We start from the raw sequence: 17879 nt of genomic DNA, 5'->3' as shown, positions 1-17879 counted from the left end.
AGCTTCCAGAAGACCGAAAGGATCACGAAGTGGGGCGACGAGGCACCGCCACACTAGGGCCGCGCCGCCAGGGCTGGGCCCGCGCCGCCCTGGCGTGTGGGCCCCTCGTGTCGCCCCTAAACCTACCCTTCCGCCTATAAGAAGCCTTCGTCGAGAAAACCCCAGTACCGAGAGCCACGATACGGAAAACCTTCCAGAGACGCCGCCGCCAATCCCATCTCGGGGGATTCAGGAGATCGCCTCCGGCACCCTGCCGGAGAGGGGAATCATCTCCCGGAGGACTCTTCATCGCCATGATCGCCTCCGGAGTGATGTGTGAGTAGTTCACCCCTGGACTATGGGTCCATAGCAGTAGCTAGATGGTTGTCTTCTCCTCATTGTGCTATCATTGTTCGATCTTGTGACCTGCCTAACATGATCAAGATCATCTATTTGTAATGCTACATGTTGCGTTTCTTGGGATCCGATGAATATGGAATACTATGTTATGTTGATTATCAATCTATCATATATGTGTTGTTTATGATCTTGCATGCTCTCCGTTGCTAGTAGAGGCTCTGGCCTAGTTGATACTTGTAACTCCAAGAGGGAGTATTTATGCTCGATAGTGGGTTCATGCCTCCATTAAATCTGGGACAGTGACAGAAAGTTCTAAGGTTGTGGATGTGTGATAACCCACAAGTATAGGGGATCGCAACAGTCTTCGAGGGAAGTAAAACCCAAATTTATTGATTCGACACAAGGGGAGGTAAAGAATACTTATAAGCCTTAACAACTGAGTTGTCAATTCAGCTGCACCTGGAAAAGCACTAGTAACAGGGGTGATGTGAAAGCAGATAATATGAAAGCGATGTAACAAGAATAACACAGCAGCAGTAGCAGTAATATGAGAGCAATGGCACGAGAAGATAGTTGATACTACTTCCTATGACATAGAGAACAAGTATATGATGATGAAAGATGGACCGGGGTTCCCAGCTATCTACACTAGTGGTAACTCTCCAATAACAAGTGTTGGGTGAACAAATTACAGTCGGGCAATTGATAGGATTGAAATAGCATTAAGACAGAACATCAAGATTATTAATTATGTAGGCATGTTTTCCATATATAGTCATACGTGCTAGCAATGAGAAACTTGTACAACATCTTTTGTCCTACCAGCCGGTGGCAGCCGGGCCTCTAGGGAATCTACTGGAAATTAAGGTACTCCTTTTAATAGAGCACCAGAGCAAAGCATTAACACTCCGTGAAAACATGTGATCCTCATACCTAAGCCTTCCCCTCCAGTTGTCCCAATTTCTGTCACTTTGGGGCCTTTGGTTCCGGACATAGACATGTGCATACAACTTGTAGATACAATCTAAGCAATAAGTATAAAGCTTAAATCTAAGATCATGCCACTCGGGCCCTAGTGACAAGCATTAAACATAACAAGATTGCAGCAACAATAACTTCACAAACTTATATAGATAGACTATTCATAATGTAACAATCCATCGGATCCCGACAAACACAACACCGATTACATCAGATGAATCTCAATCATGTAAGGCAGCTCATGAGATCATTGTATTGAAGTACATGGGGGAGAGAGTACCAACTAGCTACAGCTAGAACCCGTAGTCCATGGGGGAACTACTCACGGAGCATGATGGAGGCGATGGCGTTGATGGAGATGGCTTCCGGGGGCACTTCCCCGTCCCGGCAGGGTGCCGGAACAGAGACTTCTGTCCCCCGAATTGGAGTTTCGCGATGGTGGCGGCGCCCCTGGAGTCTTCTGGAGTTTCGTCAATTGGTACTGCGTTTTTAGGTCGAAAGGGCTTAAATAGGCGAAGAGGTGGCGCAGGAGGGGCGACAGGGTGGCCCCACACCAGGCCGGCGCGGCCAGGGTGTGGCCCGCGCGGCCCACATGTGTGGTGGCCCCTGGCTCTCCTCCGGCTCTCCTTCGGTGTTTTGGATGCTTCCAGGAAAAATAAGATGTTTGGCGTTGATTTCGTCCAATTCCGAGAATATTGCCCGAACAGCCTTTCTGGAACCAAAAACAGCAGAAAACATGAACTGGCACTGTGGCATCTTGTTAATAGGTTAGTTCCGGAAAACGCATAAAAACATTATAAAGTGCAAGCAAAACATGTAAGTATTGTCATAAAACAAGCATGGAACATCAGAAATTATGGATACGTTGGAGACGTATCAGCATCCCCAAGCTTAGTTCCTACTCGTCCTCGAGTAGGTAAACGATAAAAAGAATAATTTCTGTAGTGACATGCTACTTACATAACCTTGATCATACTATTATAAAGCATATGAGATGAATGAAGTGACCCAAGGCAATGATCTATAGTTGCTAACAAATAGATAACATATAGCAAAACTTTTCATGAATAGTACTTTCAAGACAAGCATCAAAAGTCTTGCATAAGAGTTAACTCATAAAGCAATATATTCAAAGTAAAGGCATCGAAGCAACACAGAGGAAGATTTAAGTTTCAGCAGTTGCTTTCAACTTTCAACATGTATATCTCATGGATAATTGTCAACACAAAGTAATATGATGAATGCAAATAAGCAAGTATGTAAGAATCAATGCACAGTTTACACAAGTGTTTGCTTCTAAGATGGAAGGAAGTAGGTAAACTGACTCAACATAAAGTAAAAGAAAGGCCCTTCGCAGAGGGAAGCAGGGATTAAATCATGTGCTAGAGCTTTTTAAGTTTTGAAATCATATAGAGAGCATAAAAGTAAAGTTTTGAGAGGTGTTTGTTGTTGTCAACGAATGGTAGTGGGCACTCTAACCCCCTTGCCAAACAGACTTTCAAAGAGCGGCTCCCATGAAGGACGTTATCTCTACCAGCAAGGTAGATCATCCCTCTTCTCTTTTGTTTACACATGTACTTTAGTTTTTATTTATGGGTGACACTCCCCCCAACCTTTGCTTACACAAGCCATGGCTAACCGAATCCTCGGGTGCCTTCCAACAATCTCATACCATGGAGGAGTGTCTATTTGCAAAATTAAGTTGCTTACTGATGAATCAGAGCAGAACATGTGAAGAGAATTATTAATGAAGTTGATTAATCGGGGCTGGGAACCCCGCGCCAGCTCTTTTTGCAAAATTATTGGATAAGCGGATGAAGCCACTAGTCCATTGGTGAAAGCTGCCCAACAAGATTGAAAGATAAAACACCACATACTTCCTCATGAGCTATAAAACATTGACACAAATAAGAGATAATAACTTTTGAATTGTTTAAAGGTAGCACATGAAGTATTTACTTGGAATGGCAGGAAATACCACATAGTAGGTAGGTATGGTGGACACAAATGGCATAGGTTTTGGCTCAAGGTTTTGGATGCACGAGAAGCATTTCCTCTCAGTACAAGGCTTTGGCTAGCAAGGTTGTTTGAAGCAAACACAAGTATGAACCGGTACAGCAAAACTTACATAAGAACATATTGCAAGCATTATAAGACTCTACACTGTCTTCCTTGTTGCTCAAACACTTTTACCAGAAAATATCTAGAACTTAGAGAGACCAATCATGCAAACCAATTTCAACAAGCTCTACGGTAGTTCTTCACTAATAGGTTCAAACTACATGATGCAAGGGATTAATCATGATCTACTTGAGAGCTCAAAACAATTGCCAAGTATCAAATTATCCAAGACAATATGAGGCATTTTCTTGTTTCCAACCAAATAACAATAAATGCAATAGCTTCCAACTTTTGTCATTGAACATTAGAAGTAGAACGAAGAACAAGTGTTCATATGAAAAAGCGGAGCGTGTCTCTCTCCCACACAAGGATTGCTAGGATCCGAATTTATTCAAACATAAACAAAAATAAAAACACACAGACGCTCCAAGTAAAGCACATAAGATGTGACCGAATAAAAATATAGTTTCAGTAGAAGAAACCTGATAAGTTGATGAAGAAGGGGATGCCTTGGGCATCCCCAAGCTTAGACGCTTAAGTCTTCTTGAGATATGCAGGGATGAACCACGGGGGCATCCCCAAGCTTAGACTTTTCACTCTTCTTGATCATATATCATCCTCCTCTCTTGACCCTTGAAAACTTCCTTCACACCAAACTTCTCATAAACTTCATTAGAGGGGTTAGTACTCAAAAAAACTTGAATCCACCTTGGTCCTGTAGTGACACATTGCAAAAACTCAATAAAACATTAGCTATAGCTCTCCACGTCTAGAAAACCTCGCTTAAAGTCCACAAGAGACAATGCAAAAAACAGAGACAAAATCTGCCAAAACAGAACAGCCAGTAAAGACGAATTTTAAAGAGGTACTTCTGTTGCTCAAATCAGAAAACTCAAAACTAATGAAAGTTGCGTACATATCTGAGGAACACGCACGTAAATTGGCAGATTTTTCTGAGTTACCTACAGAGAAAACAGCCCAGATTCATGACAGATAGAAATCTGTTTCTGCGCAGAAATCCAAATCTAGTATCAACCTTCGATTAGAGGCTTCACTTGGCACAACAATGCAATAAAACTAAGATAAAGAGAGGTTGCTACAGTAGTAACAACTTCCAAGACACAACAAAACAGTAGCAAAATAAAGACATGGGTTATCTCCCAAGAAGTGCTTTTTTTATAGCCATTAAGATGGGCTCAACAATTTTGATGATGCACTCGCAAGAAATAAGAGTTGAAGCAAAAGAGAGCATCAAAAAGCAAGTTCAAAACACATTTAAGTCTAACCCACTTCCTATGCATAGGCATCTTGTACACAAATAAATTCATGAAGAACAAAGTGGCAAGCATAAAAAGATAAAACATGAGTAACTTCAAAAATTTCAGCATATAGAGAGGTGTTTTAGTACCATGAAAATTTCTACAACCATATTTTCCTCTCTCATAATAATTTTCAGTAGCTTCATGAGCAAACTCAACAATATAACTATCACATAAAGCATGTTTCTCATGATCCATAAACACATAATTTTTATCAAGCTCAAAAATAGTGGGATTAAAACTTTCAAACCCACTTTTATCAATAATATAACAAGATGCTTGATCATTCTCAAAAGATATGGGACTCATACATAATTCAAGACTTCTCCAATCCCATTTTCATTAGTAGTACAATTAATATTATCAAGTAACATAGGACCATCATCTAGAGATTTATCATAAACATTTGCTAAGCAAAATTCTTTAGTACCATGCATTTCGACATCAGGCACAAACAAAGCATTATCATAAGATTTATCAAAGTAGCATGGATTATCATAGATAAAAGTAGCATAATTATTCTCACAAGTTTTACTCATAGGTAATATTTCAAGAGAATCCACAGGAACATAACATTCAACCTCCTTTGGTAAGCATGGAGGACAATCAAATAGTGTAGGAGATAAAGAGTTACTCTCATTAGAAGGTTGGCATGGGTAGCTAATCCATTCTTCCTCCTTTTGTTCATCACTCTCCTCTTCTTTTTCATCCAATGAGCTTTCAGGTTCATCAATTTCCTCCTCTTTTTCATCCAATGAGCTTTCAGGTTCATCAATTTCTTCTTCCACTGGTTCCTGCAAATTGTGAGTGCATTCTTGTGCATTAATGAGTCTCTCTTTATAATCAATGATATAAGGATTATCACTGTAGCTTTCTATGCAAAAATTAAGGATAGAAGAGACATAATCTTTAAGGTCCTTACAAACAACACAAGTTTCATAATTTTTAGCAATGAAGGATTCGATCTCAGAAGCTCCCATAAACAAAACAAATTGTTCTACCTCTTCGAACCCAAGATGAATATAGTTATTCCAATTATAGTTCTTAATTAAAACTTCTTCACTAAAGCCACATTGAAATTTCAGATGTTTAGTATCCTCTTTAGAGCAACAATTTATATCATGGCGTTTAAGCAAAATTTTAGCAATTGTATTCAATTTTTCTATCACAGCACTCATAACTTTACCCGTTCTTGATTCTCTATAATTATTATATAATTCTATAAGCTCCAACATGGTCATGCATCCTTCCATAACAACAATTTTAATTTTTCAATTTTTCAAATTTTTATGGATTTTTGGGTATATGAGAAAAATAAAACAAGACAAAAAGAAACTAAGCAAAAGTAAACTAGGAAAAATAATACTAGACAGAAATAAACTAAGCACAAATAAACTAGGAAAAAGTAAACTAAGCAAAACAAAATAAAATAAAATAGAGAGAGATGTAGAGTGTACTCCCCAGGTGAACTTATGAGTAGAGCTATGCCTCCCCGGTACGGCGCCAGAAAATAGTCTTGATAACCCACAAGTATAGGGGATCGCAATAGTCTTCGAGGGAAGTAAAACCCAAATTTGTTGATTCGACACAAGGGGAGGTAAAGAATACTTATAAGCCTTAACAACTGAGTTGTCAATTCAGCTGCACCTGGAAAAGCACTAGTAACAGGGGTGATGTGAAAGCAGCAGTAATATGAGAGCAGTAATAGAATAACAACACAAAGAGCAATAGCAGTAATATGAGAGCAATGGCACGAGAAGATAGTTGATACTACTTCCAATGACATAGAGAACAAGTATATGATGATGAAAGATGGACCGGGGTTCCCAGCTATCTACACTAGTGGTAACTCTCCAATAACAAGTATTGGGTGAACAAATTACAGTCGGGCAATTGATAGGATTGAAATAGCATTAAGACACAACATCAAGATTATTAATTATGTAGGCATGTTTTCCATATATAGTCATACGTGCTCACAATGAGAAACTTGCACAACATCTTTTGTCCTACCAGCCGGTGGCAGCCGGGCCTCTAGGGAATCTACTGAAAATTAAGGTACTCCTTTTAATAGAGCACCGGAGCAAAGCATTAACACTCCGTGAAAACATGTGATCCTCATACCTAAGCCTTCCCCTCCAGTTGTCCCAATTTCTGTCACTTTGGGGCCTTTGGTTCCGGACATAGACATGTGCATACAACTTGTAGATACAATCTAAGCAATAAGTATAAAGCTTAAATCTAAGATCATGCCACTCGGGCCCTAGTGACAAGCATTAAACATAACAAGATTGCAGCAACAATAACTTCACAAACTTATATAGATAGACTATTCATAATGTAACAATCCATCGGATCCCGACAAACACAACACCGATTACATCAGATGAATCTCAATCATGTAAGGCAGCTCATGAGATCATTGTATTGAAGTACATGGGGGAGAGAGTACCAACTAGCTACAGCTAGAACCCGTAGTCCATGGGGGAACTACTCACGGAGCATGATGGAGGCGATGGCGTTGATGGAGATGGCTTCCGGGGGCACTTCCCCGTCCCGGCAGGGTGCCGGAACAGAGACTTCTGTCCCCCGAATTGGAGTTTCGCGATGGTGGCGGCGCCCCTGGAGTCTTCTGGAGTTTCGTCAATTGGTACTGCGTTTTTAGGTCGAAAGGGCTTAAATAGGCGAAGAGGTGGCGCAGGAGGGGCGACAGGGTGGCCCCACACCAGGCCGGCGCGGCCAGGGTGTGGCTCGCGCGGCCCACATGTGTGGTGGCCCCTGGCTCTCCTCCGGCTCTCCTTCGGTGTTTTGGATGCTTCCAGGAAAAATAAGATGTTTGGCGTTGATTTCGTCCAATTCCGAGAATATTGCCCGAACAGCCTTTCTGGAACCAAAAACAGCAGAAAACAGGAACTGGCACTGTGGCATCTTGTTAATAGGTTAGTTCCGGAAAACGCATAAAAACATTATAAAGTGCAAGCAAAACATGTAAGTATTGTCATAAAATAAGCATGGAATATCAGAAATTATGGATACGTTGGAGACGTATCAATGTGCTGTTGCCACTAGGGATAAAACATCAATGCTTTGTCTAAGGATATTTGTGTTGATTACATTACGCACCATAATTAATGCAATTGTCTGTTGTTTGCAACTTAATACTGGAAGGGGTGCGGATGCTAACCCGAAGGTGGACTTTTTAGGCATAGATGCATGCTGGATAGCGGTCTATGTACTTTGTCGTAATGCCCGATTGAATTTCACACTACTCATCATGATATGTATGGGCATTGTCATGCCCTCTTTATTTCTCAATTGCCCAACTGTAATTTGTTCACCCAACATGCTATTTCTTATTGGAGAGACACCACTAGTGAACTGTGGACCCTGGTCCAATTCTTTTACATCGAATACAATCTACTGCAATACTTGTTTTTACTGTTCTTTGCAAACATCATCTTCCACACTATACATCTAATTCTTTGTTACAGCAAACCGGTGAGATTGACAACCTCACTGTTAAGTTGGGGCAAAGTACTTGGATTGTGTTGTGCAGGTTCCACGTTAGCGCCGGAATCCCTGGTGTTGAGCCGCACTACACTCCGCCACCAACAACCTTCAACGTACTTCTTGACTCCTACTGCTTCGATAACCTTGGTTTCTTACTGAGGGAAAACTTGCTGCTGTACGCATCACACCTTCCTCTTGGGGTTCCCAACGGGCGTGTGCTTTATGCGTCAACAAGCTCTTTTTCTGGCGCCGTTGCCGGGGAGATCAAGACACGCTGCAAGGGGAGTCTCCCACTTCCAATCTCTTTACTTTGTTTTTGTCTTGCTTTACTTTATTTTATTTACTGCTTTGTTTGCTTTCTTATACCAAAATACAAAAAAATTAGTTACTTGCTTTACTTTATTTACTATCTTGTTTGCGTTCTCCATATTAAAAACACAAAAAAATTAGTTACTTGCATTTACTTTATTTAGTTTGCTTTATTTACTATTGCTAAAATGAATACTCCTGAGAACACTAAGTTGTGTGATTTCACTAGTTAGGCATAATGGAAAACAACAGTGAGCTTTTTAATATTTTTCCTGAGTTAAGACATGGATTGTTTGATGCGAAAATTAAAAAACCTATGGAACCTTATTTGCATGCTAGTAGCAATGTTATTAGTATGAATACTATTATTGCTAATGCTATGGAAGAATTTAAGCTTGGGGAAGCTGGTTTTGATGAGCATGATATTTTTAGTCCCCCAAGCATGGAGGAGAAAATTTACTTTGATGATACTTTGCCTCCCATTTATGATGATAGTGGTATTTTGGTGCCACCTACTATGGAGGATAAAGTTTATTATGATTATACTATGGCTCCTATATTTGATGATGAGAATAATAATGATAGCTACTTTGTTGAATTTGCTCCCACTACAATTAATAAGAATGACTATGCTTATGTTGGGAGTAGTAATAATTTTATGCATGAGACTCATGATAAGAATGCTTTATGTGATAGTTATATTGTTGAGTTTGTTCATGATACTACTAAAAGTTATTATGAGAGAGGGAAACATGGTTGTATGCATCTTAATAATATTAAGTTTCCCCTCTTTATGTTGGGAATCTTGAAGTTACGCTTATTTTGCCTTTCTATGCTTGTTGCGTTGATCTTCATGAATTTATTTGTATACAAGATTCCTTTTCATAGGAAGTGGGTTAGGCTTAAATTTGTTTCATACTTGCTTTTTGATGCTCTCTTTGCTTCAACTCTCATCCTCATGTGAGCATCATTAAAATTACTGAGCCCATCTTAATAGCTATAAAGAAAGCACTTCTTGGGAGATAACCCATGCTTTTATTTTGTTACTGTTTTGTTGAGTCTTGGAAGTTGTTACTACTGTAGCAACCTCTGCTTATCTTTATTTTATTGCATTGTTGTGCCAAGTAAAGTCTTTGATAGTAAAGATGATACTAGATTTGGATTACTGCGCAGAAACAGAATTCTTACTGTCACGAAATTGAGTAGCCCCGTCTGTAGGTAACTCATAAAAATCTGCCAATTTACGTGCGTGATCCTCAGATATGTACGCAACTTTCATTCAATTTGAGCATTTTCATCTGAGCAAGTTAAGTGCCCCAGAAAAATCCGTCTTTACATACTGTTCTGTTTTGACAGATTCTGCCTTTTATTTCGCATTGCCTGTTTTGCTATGTTTGATGGATTTCTTTGTTCCATTAACTTTCAGTAGCTTTGTGCAATGTCCAGAAGTGTTAAGAATGATTATGTCACCTCTGAACATGTGAATTTATTATTATGCACTAACCCTCTAATAAGTTTGTTTTGAGTTTGGTGTGGAGGAAGTTTTCAAGGATCAAGAGAGGAGGATGATACAATATGATCAAGAAGAGTGAAAGCTCTAAGCTTGGGGATGCCCCTGTGGTTCATCCCTGCATATTTCAAGAAGACTCAAGCATCTAAGCTTGGGGATGCCCAAGGCATCCCCTTCTTCATCGACAACATTATCAGGTCACCTCTAGTGAAACTATATTTTTATTCCATCACATCTTATGTGCTTTACTTGAAGCGTATTTATGTTTTATTTTTGTTTTGTTTGAATAAAATTGGATCCTAGCATTCATTGTGTGGGAGAGAGGCATGCTCCGCTGTTGCATATGAACACGTATGTTCTTAGCTTTATTCTTAATGTTCATGGCGAAGGTTGAAACTGCTTCGTTAATTGTTATATGGTTGGAAACAGAAAATGCTACATGTGGTAATTGGTATAATGTCTTGAATAATTTGATACTTGGCAATTGTTGTGCTCATGTTTAAGCTCTTGCATCATATACTTTGCACCTATTAGTGAAGAAATACCGTAGAGCTTGTTAAAATTTGGTTTGCATGATTGGTCTCTCCAAGGTCTAGATATTTTTTAGTAAGGGTTTGAACAACAAGGAAGACAGTGTAGAGTCTTATAATGCTTGCAATATGTTCTTATGTAAGTTTTGCTGTACCGGTTCATACTTGTGTTTGCTTCAAACAACCTTGCTAGCCTAAGCCTTGTATTGAGAGGGATTACTTCTCGTGCATCCAAAATCCTTGAGCCAAAAACTATGCCATTTGTGTCCACCGTACCTACCTACTACATGGTATTTCTCTGCCATTCCAAAGTAAATTTCTTGAGTGCTACCTTTAAAATTCCATTCTTTGTCTTTGCAATATATAGCTCATGGGAAAAATAGCTTAAAAACTATTGTGGTATTGAATATGTACTTATGTATCTTATTTCTTAATAAGTTGCTTGTTGAGCGATAACCATGTTCCTGGGGACGCCATCAACTATTTCACTTTGTTGAATATCGTGTGAGTTGCTATGCATGTTCGTCTTGTCTGAAGTAAGGGTGATTTATCATGATCAAATGGTTTGAGTATGCATATTGTTAGAGAAGAACATTGGGCCGCTAACTAAAGCCATGATCCATGGTGGAAGTTTCAGTTTGGACAACAATCCTCAATCTCTTATGAGAATATTATCTGTTGTTGAATGCTTATGCATTAAAGAGGAGTCCATTATCTGTTGTCTATGTTGTCCCGGTATGGATGTCTAAGTTGAGAATAATCAAAAGCGAGAAATCCAATGCAAACTTTCTCCTTAGACCTTTGTACAGGCGGCATAGAGGTACCCCTTTGTGACACTTGGTTAAAACATATGTTATGCAATGATAATCCATGTAAATCCAAGCTAATTAGGACGAGGTGCGGACACTATTGGTAATCTATGCATGAGGCTTGCAACTTATAGGATATCTTATACATAACACATATGCTTTATTACTAACGTTGACAAAATTGTTTCTTGTTTTCAAAATAAAAGCTCTAGCACAAATACAGCAATCCATGCTTCCCTCTGTGAAGGGCCATTCTTTTACTTTTATGTTGAGTTAGTCAACCTACTTCTTTCTATCTTAGAAGCGAACACTTGTGTCAACTGTGTGCATTGATTCTTACATGTTTACCTATTGCACTTGTTATATTGCTTTATGTTGACAACTATCCATGAGATATACATGTTACAAGTTGAAAGCAACTGCTGAAACTTAAATCTTCCTTTGTGTTGCTTCAATGCTTTACTTTGAATCTATTGCTTTATGAGTTAACTCTTATGCAAGACTTATTGATACTTGTCTTGAAAGTACTATTCATGAAAAGTCTTTGCTATATGATTCAGTTGTTTACTCATTGTCTTTACCATTGCTTCGAATCGCTGCATTCATTAGATATGCTTACAATAGTATTGACCAAGATTATGATAGCATGTCAATTCAGAAATTATCTTTGTTATCGTTTACCTACTCGAGGACGAGTAGGAACTAAGCTTGGGGATGCTTGATACGTCTGAAACGTATCTATAATTTCTTATGTTCCATGCTACTTTATTGATGATACTCACATGTTTTATACATACTTTATGTCATATTTATGCATTTTCCGACACTAACCTATTGACAAGATGCCGAAGAGCCAATTGCTGTTTTCTGCTGTTTTTGGTTTCAGAAATCCTAGTAAGGAAATATTCTCGGAATTGGACGAAATCAACGCCCAGGGTCTTATTTTTCCACGAAGCTTCCAGAAGACCGAAAGGATCACGAAGTGGGGCGACGAGGCGCCGCCACACCAGGGCCGCGCCGCCCTGGCGTGTGGCCCCTCGTGTCGCCCCTAAACCTACCCTTCCGCCTATAAGAAGCCTTCGTCGAGAAAACCCCAGTACCGAGAGCCACGATACGGAAAACCTTCCAGAGACGCCGCCGCCGCCAATACCATCTCGGGGGATTCAGGAGATCGCCTCCGGCACCCTGCCGGAGAGGGGAATTATCTCCCGGAGGACTCTTCATCGCCATGATTGCCTCCGGAGTGATGTGTGAGTAGTTCACCCCTGGACTATGGGTCCATAGCAGTAGCTAGATGGTTGTCTTCTCCTCATTGTGCTATCATTGTTTGATCTTGTGAGCTGCCTAACATGATCAAGATCATCTATTTGTAATGCTACATGTTGCGTTTGTTGGGATCCAATGAATATGGAATACTATGTTATGTTGATTATCAATCTATCATATATGTATTGTTTATGATCTTGCATGCTCTCCGTTGCTAGTAGAGGCTCTAGCCAAGTTGATACTTGTAACTCCAAGAGGGAGTATTTATGCTCGATAGTGGGTTCATGCCTCCATTAAATCTGGGACAGTGACAGAAAGTTCTAAGGTTGTGGATGTGCTGTTGCCACTAGGGATAAAACATCAATGCTTTGTGTAACACCCCAGGTTTCTTAGAAACCTGACGATGCTACCACACTATCTCAATAACGCAAGTATACGAAGAATTCTAAAATCAGGCAGCACCTACTTTGTTTCTTTGGACATCCACGACAGACAATTAAAGGATATTTATCAAATGCCATCAATATAGTTCATAACATAACTGGAGGAGGAAAGGAACAACGATCGGAGCGACCAAAGGCTCACAATAAGTAATAATTTCAAAAGACTCAAATAGACAGTACCGAAACAACTAATGGTTTATGGATACTCTGTATAAGTGCTCTCTAAATATTATATGGGAACATGTGATGTGATAAAGTGACGTGGTTGTGCTATGCCCGCTTCCCATGCATGTCGCTGATTTTAATACCTGAAAACCAAATAAAACACAAGGGTGAGTACAGAAATACTCAGCAGGTACAATTGGAACCATAAGAACAATCATGAATGATGAAACGTGGAACATCTTTGTTATCTTGAAGATTGAAACCAAATATCTGAATATGTCGCCGGACTAGCCCTCGAGCTAACAGTTCTCACCGAACTGAATTCGGAACTAGCCGCTCGGAACAGTTTCTCACCGGATTAACATGAAAAGAATTAGCCCTCGGACTAGCTCATAAGCTAACAGTTCTCACCGAACTTTATTCGGAACTAGCCGCTTATGAACAGTTTCTCACCAAGTTAGCTTTGAAAATAAGAACTGCAATGATGTTGAAAGTGAATAGTGAAACAGAACGGAACAAGTTTGAATTGAACAATCAAATAAGAGAATCTCGAACCAAATGAGAACAAGCAACCAAACAATCACACATGAATAATCATACAGAAACAAGGGGCTCGTCATGCACTTGCCTTAGCCTCGGCGTTCAACGGAAGAATTAATATCGGCACCGGAAATCCTCACACCTGTGGGTAAAACCACACTCAGAAATTCTATACGATAATAAGGTGACAACAATACTTCTAAATCACACGCAATTCTGGTTCTACTATGAGTTAACCATCAGGCCCCTTTTACATGTCTACTCTAGTTATTTTGTCTACGGCCACTCTCCAAATTATAGCAGGTCTGTACCTAAAGCACTTGTGTCATTGAGCACGCATACTAAGATGGTATATTAATTTTAGTACGGAGCAAGCTACAGCTTACTTCAAGTATAACAAACGATTGTGAATAGTTTTAACTTAGACAAATTCTACGAGACATCTATCGAAAACCATGATTGGAGACTAAAAGATTCCATTAGACACAAATAACCGGAACTTGCTAGTATAAATTTGTACTGACATTTTTAAACACAAAACCATCAGGACTCAGCGGGACATGTCCTAGATGGCTGCAGATTTATTTCATCTGAAAACGACCCACAAGCAAACTGTCGCTAGATCAGGTTATACCAGGTATCACCAATATTGAAGCAAACACCCACGAACGCACTGGAATTTCACAATCGCTAGCAGGGGGAGAAAGACTGCAGGAGGATGCAAACCAATTGATGTTGCGACAGCAGCTCCGGCGTGGGGTGGTCTTCGGGATGTGCTGCTGGGACTCCAGCGAGGCTCCAGGTTGGGATTCCTACTCGGACGGAGGGACGGCGACCGACGATCTGTGATGCAAAAGTGGCATGGGTGGCGGCGCCCGCGGGTGGACTAGGGCAGGGCCGTCAGGTGAGGATAGGTAGCCGGCTGGGTTGTGCTAACTATTTATTTTTCTCTTTTCTTTCAATCGGGATAGGTCTGAACACGTTTAGAGAAAATAAATCCAATAACCTAGATTTTTTTTAATTATTCACGATCCTGAGGAGTATACAGTTGAACAGTTCAAGTCTTTTTGCTTATCAGCTCAAAGACACGAACTTGATCACTCAAATTTTCCATACAGTTTATATAAGATGTAAAGAAGGTCAGATTTGGTGAACTATTAGTTATTTTTTATGTCAGAAAAGTATATTATAAAACCGGGGTATTACACTTTGTTTAAGGATATTTGTGTTGATTACATTACGCACCATACTTAATGCAATTGTCTGTTGTTTGCAACTTAATACTGGAAGGGGTGCGAATGCTAACCTGAAGGTGGACTTTTTAGGCATAGATGCATGCTGGATAGCGGTCTATGTACTTTGTCGTAATGCCCGATTGAATTTCACACTACTCATCATGATATGTATGTGCATTGTCATGCCCTCTTTATTTGTCAATTGCCCAACTTTAATTTGTTCACCCAACATGCTATTTCTTATTGGAGAGACACCACTAGTGAACTGTGGACCCCGGTCCAATTCTTTTACATCGAATACAATCTACTGCAATACTTGTTTTTACTGTTCTTTGCAAACATCATCTTCCACACTATACATCTAATCATTTGTTACAGCAAGCCGGTGAGATTGACAACCTCACTGTTAAGTTGGGGCAAAGTACTTGGATTGTGTTGTGCAGGTTCCACGTTGGCGCCGGAATCCCTGGTGTTGCGCCGCACTACACTCCGCCACCAACAACCTTCAACGTGCTTCTTGACTCCTACTGGTTCGATAAACCTTGGTTTCTTACTGAGGGAAAACTTGCTGCTGTACGCATCACACCTTCCTCTTGGAGTTCCCAACGGGCGTGTGCTTTACGCGTCAACACTTGCAAGCTAATTGGATGAAATTCCATTGAGAGGGCCTAGAGTATATCTATCCGTCATTTGGATGGATAAATCTCACTCTTGATCCACGCGCTTCAACATATACTTTCCGAATATTTAATGCTACCTTTATAACCACCCATTTACGAAGTAGTGTTTGATGTCATCAAAGCATCCATCCGGTGCAGGTGATTAACATGATCTCATGGTCGAAGGATTAGTTTACTATGTATATTAAAGCCTATAGGAATTACTTGATCATATTATACGCTTACTATGGATGTGTGTCCATGATACGTATCAAACATATCTATAATTTTTGATGCTCCATGCTTGTTTTACACCAATTCATATATGTTTTGCTCATACTTCGTTGCACTTTTATGCATTTTTCGGCAGTAACCTATTAACAAGATGCCACAATGACAGTTTCCTGTTTTCTGCTGTTTTTGTATTTCAGAAAAGTTGTACAGGAAATATTCTCGGAATTGGATGAAACAAAAGCCGAAGTAAATATTTAACCGTAACGAAGACAGGTTCCAGAAGGTAGTCGAAGAAGGGCAGCAGGGCGGGCACACCTACCCTAGGCGCAACCTGTCCCTAGCCCGCGCCTAGGGGTAGTGTGGGACCCCCTGTCCTCCACTGACATCGCCCCTCCGCCTATTTATTCACAATCTTGGGAAAACCCTGGATACCCGAGCCTCCATCCACGAAAAGTTCCACCGCGTCCGCCATTGCAGAACCCATCTCGGGAGGTTCTAAAGCTCTTCCCGGCACCCTGCCGGAGGGGGAAATCATCGCTAGAGGCATCTATATCGCCATTCCTGCCTCCGAAGTGATGCGTGAGTAGTTCATCCCTGGACTATGGGTCCATAGCAGTAGCTAGATTGTTGTCTTCTCCAATTTGTGCTTCATGTATAGATCTTGTGAGCTGCCCTACATGATCAAGATCATCCTTATGTAATCCTACATGTTGTGTTTGCTGGGATCCAATGAATAGTATATACTATGTTGAGGTTGATTATATATTCATGTCATATGTTATTTGTGATCTTGCATGCTCTCCGTTGCTAGTAGATACTCTGGCCGAGTAGATGCTTGTGACTCCAAGAGGGGGCATTTATGCTCGATTGTAGGTTCATGCCTCTAGTTTTCTGGAAGAGTGACAATTACTTCTAAGATTGTAGATGTGTTGTTGCTACTACAGAGAAAACAACAATGTTTTATCCAATGGTAATTCTATTGTTTACTTTACACACATAGCTCAATGCGATAATCTGTTGCTTGCAACTTAATACTGAAAGGGGTTCGGACGATAACCGGAAGGTGGATTATTAGTCATAGACGCAGTTCGATTACGGTCTATATATTATGTTGTAATGCCCAAACAAATCTCATAGTAGTCATCTTGTCATGTATGGTCGATATTCTATTAATTGCCCAGCTGTAATTTGTTCACCCATCATGCTATTTATCTTCGTGGAGAGACACCTCTAGTGAACTATGGACCATCGGTCCTTTCTTTTACACTAATACAATCATCATGTTCTATTAACTTACTCAATTCCCGTTCTCTTTAATTACCGCAAACATCTCTTTCCACTCGATACGTTTAATACTTTGTGTTCAGCAAACCGGTGAGATTGAAAAACTCACTGTAAGTTTGAGCAAAGTACTTTGGTTGTGTTGTGTGCAGGTTCCACGTTGTTGCTGACGACGGTAGTGCGCCCTGCCACAAGTCAGCTAGCAACACCTTCAGAAGTCATGCATTTCTCCTACTGGTCGATAAAACCTTGGTTTCGTACTGAGGGAAAACTTGCTGCTGTGCTCATCACACCTTCCTCTTGGGGTTTCCTAACCGCTTCCACAACATCTGCGTTCAGTAAGATTATTTGGCGCCATCACGGGAGCACCATCAAGATTTTCTGGCGCCGTTGCTGGGGAGAAAGAGGATTTCTACGAGGGGAGTCTCTCATCTTCAATCTCTTTACTTTGTTATTGTTTTGCTTAGTTTATTTTATTTTCTTTTTTTTGCTTTATCATATCAAAAACACAAAAAAATTAGTTTCCTTTTATAGTCATCTTTATATAAAAAACACACAAAAATAAATTTCTATTATAGCTGTTATTTCTGTTTTGCTTAGTTTTAATTTTGCTAAAATGTCTATTCCT

At 40.1% G+C, this 17879-nt stretch overlaps 1 long non-coding RNA gene across 1 annotated transcript; it reads right to left on the bottom strand.

Annotated features, from left to right (window-relative positions):
- Nucleotides 1-13185: 13185 nt before the first annotated feature.
- Nucleotides 13186-14766, bottom strand: LOC139831340 (uncharacterized). Its single transcript, XR_011746040.1, has 3 exons — nucleotides 14569-14766; nucleotides 13931-13984; nucleotides 13186-13445 (listed from the first exon to the last, which is right to left on the bottom strand). It is a non-coding gene; the product is annotated as an uncharacterized lncRNA (long non-coding RNA).
- Nucleotides 14767-17879: the final 3113 nt, after the last annotated feature.

This window comes from Lolium perenne, chromosome 5 (genome assembly GCF_019359855.2).
Source record: "Lolium perenne isolate Kyuss_39 chromosome 5, Kyuss_2.0, whole genome shotgun sequence".
NCBI classification, from domain to species: domain Eukaryota; kingdom Viridiplantae; phylum Streptophyta; class Magnoliopsida; order Poales; family Poaceae; genus Lolium; species Lolium perenne.
Note: the sequence above shows the minus strand (reverse complement) of the source record. Positions and strands in the feature narration are given on the sequence as shown.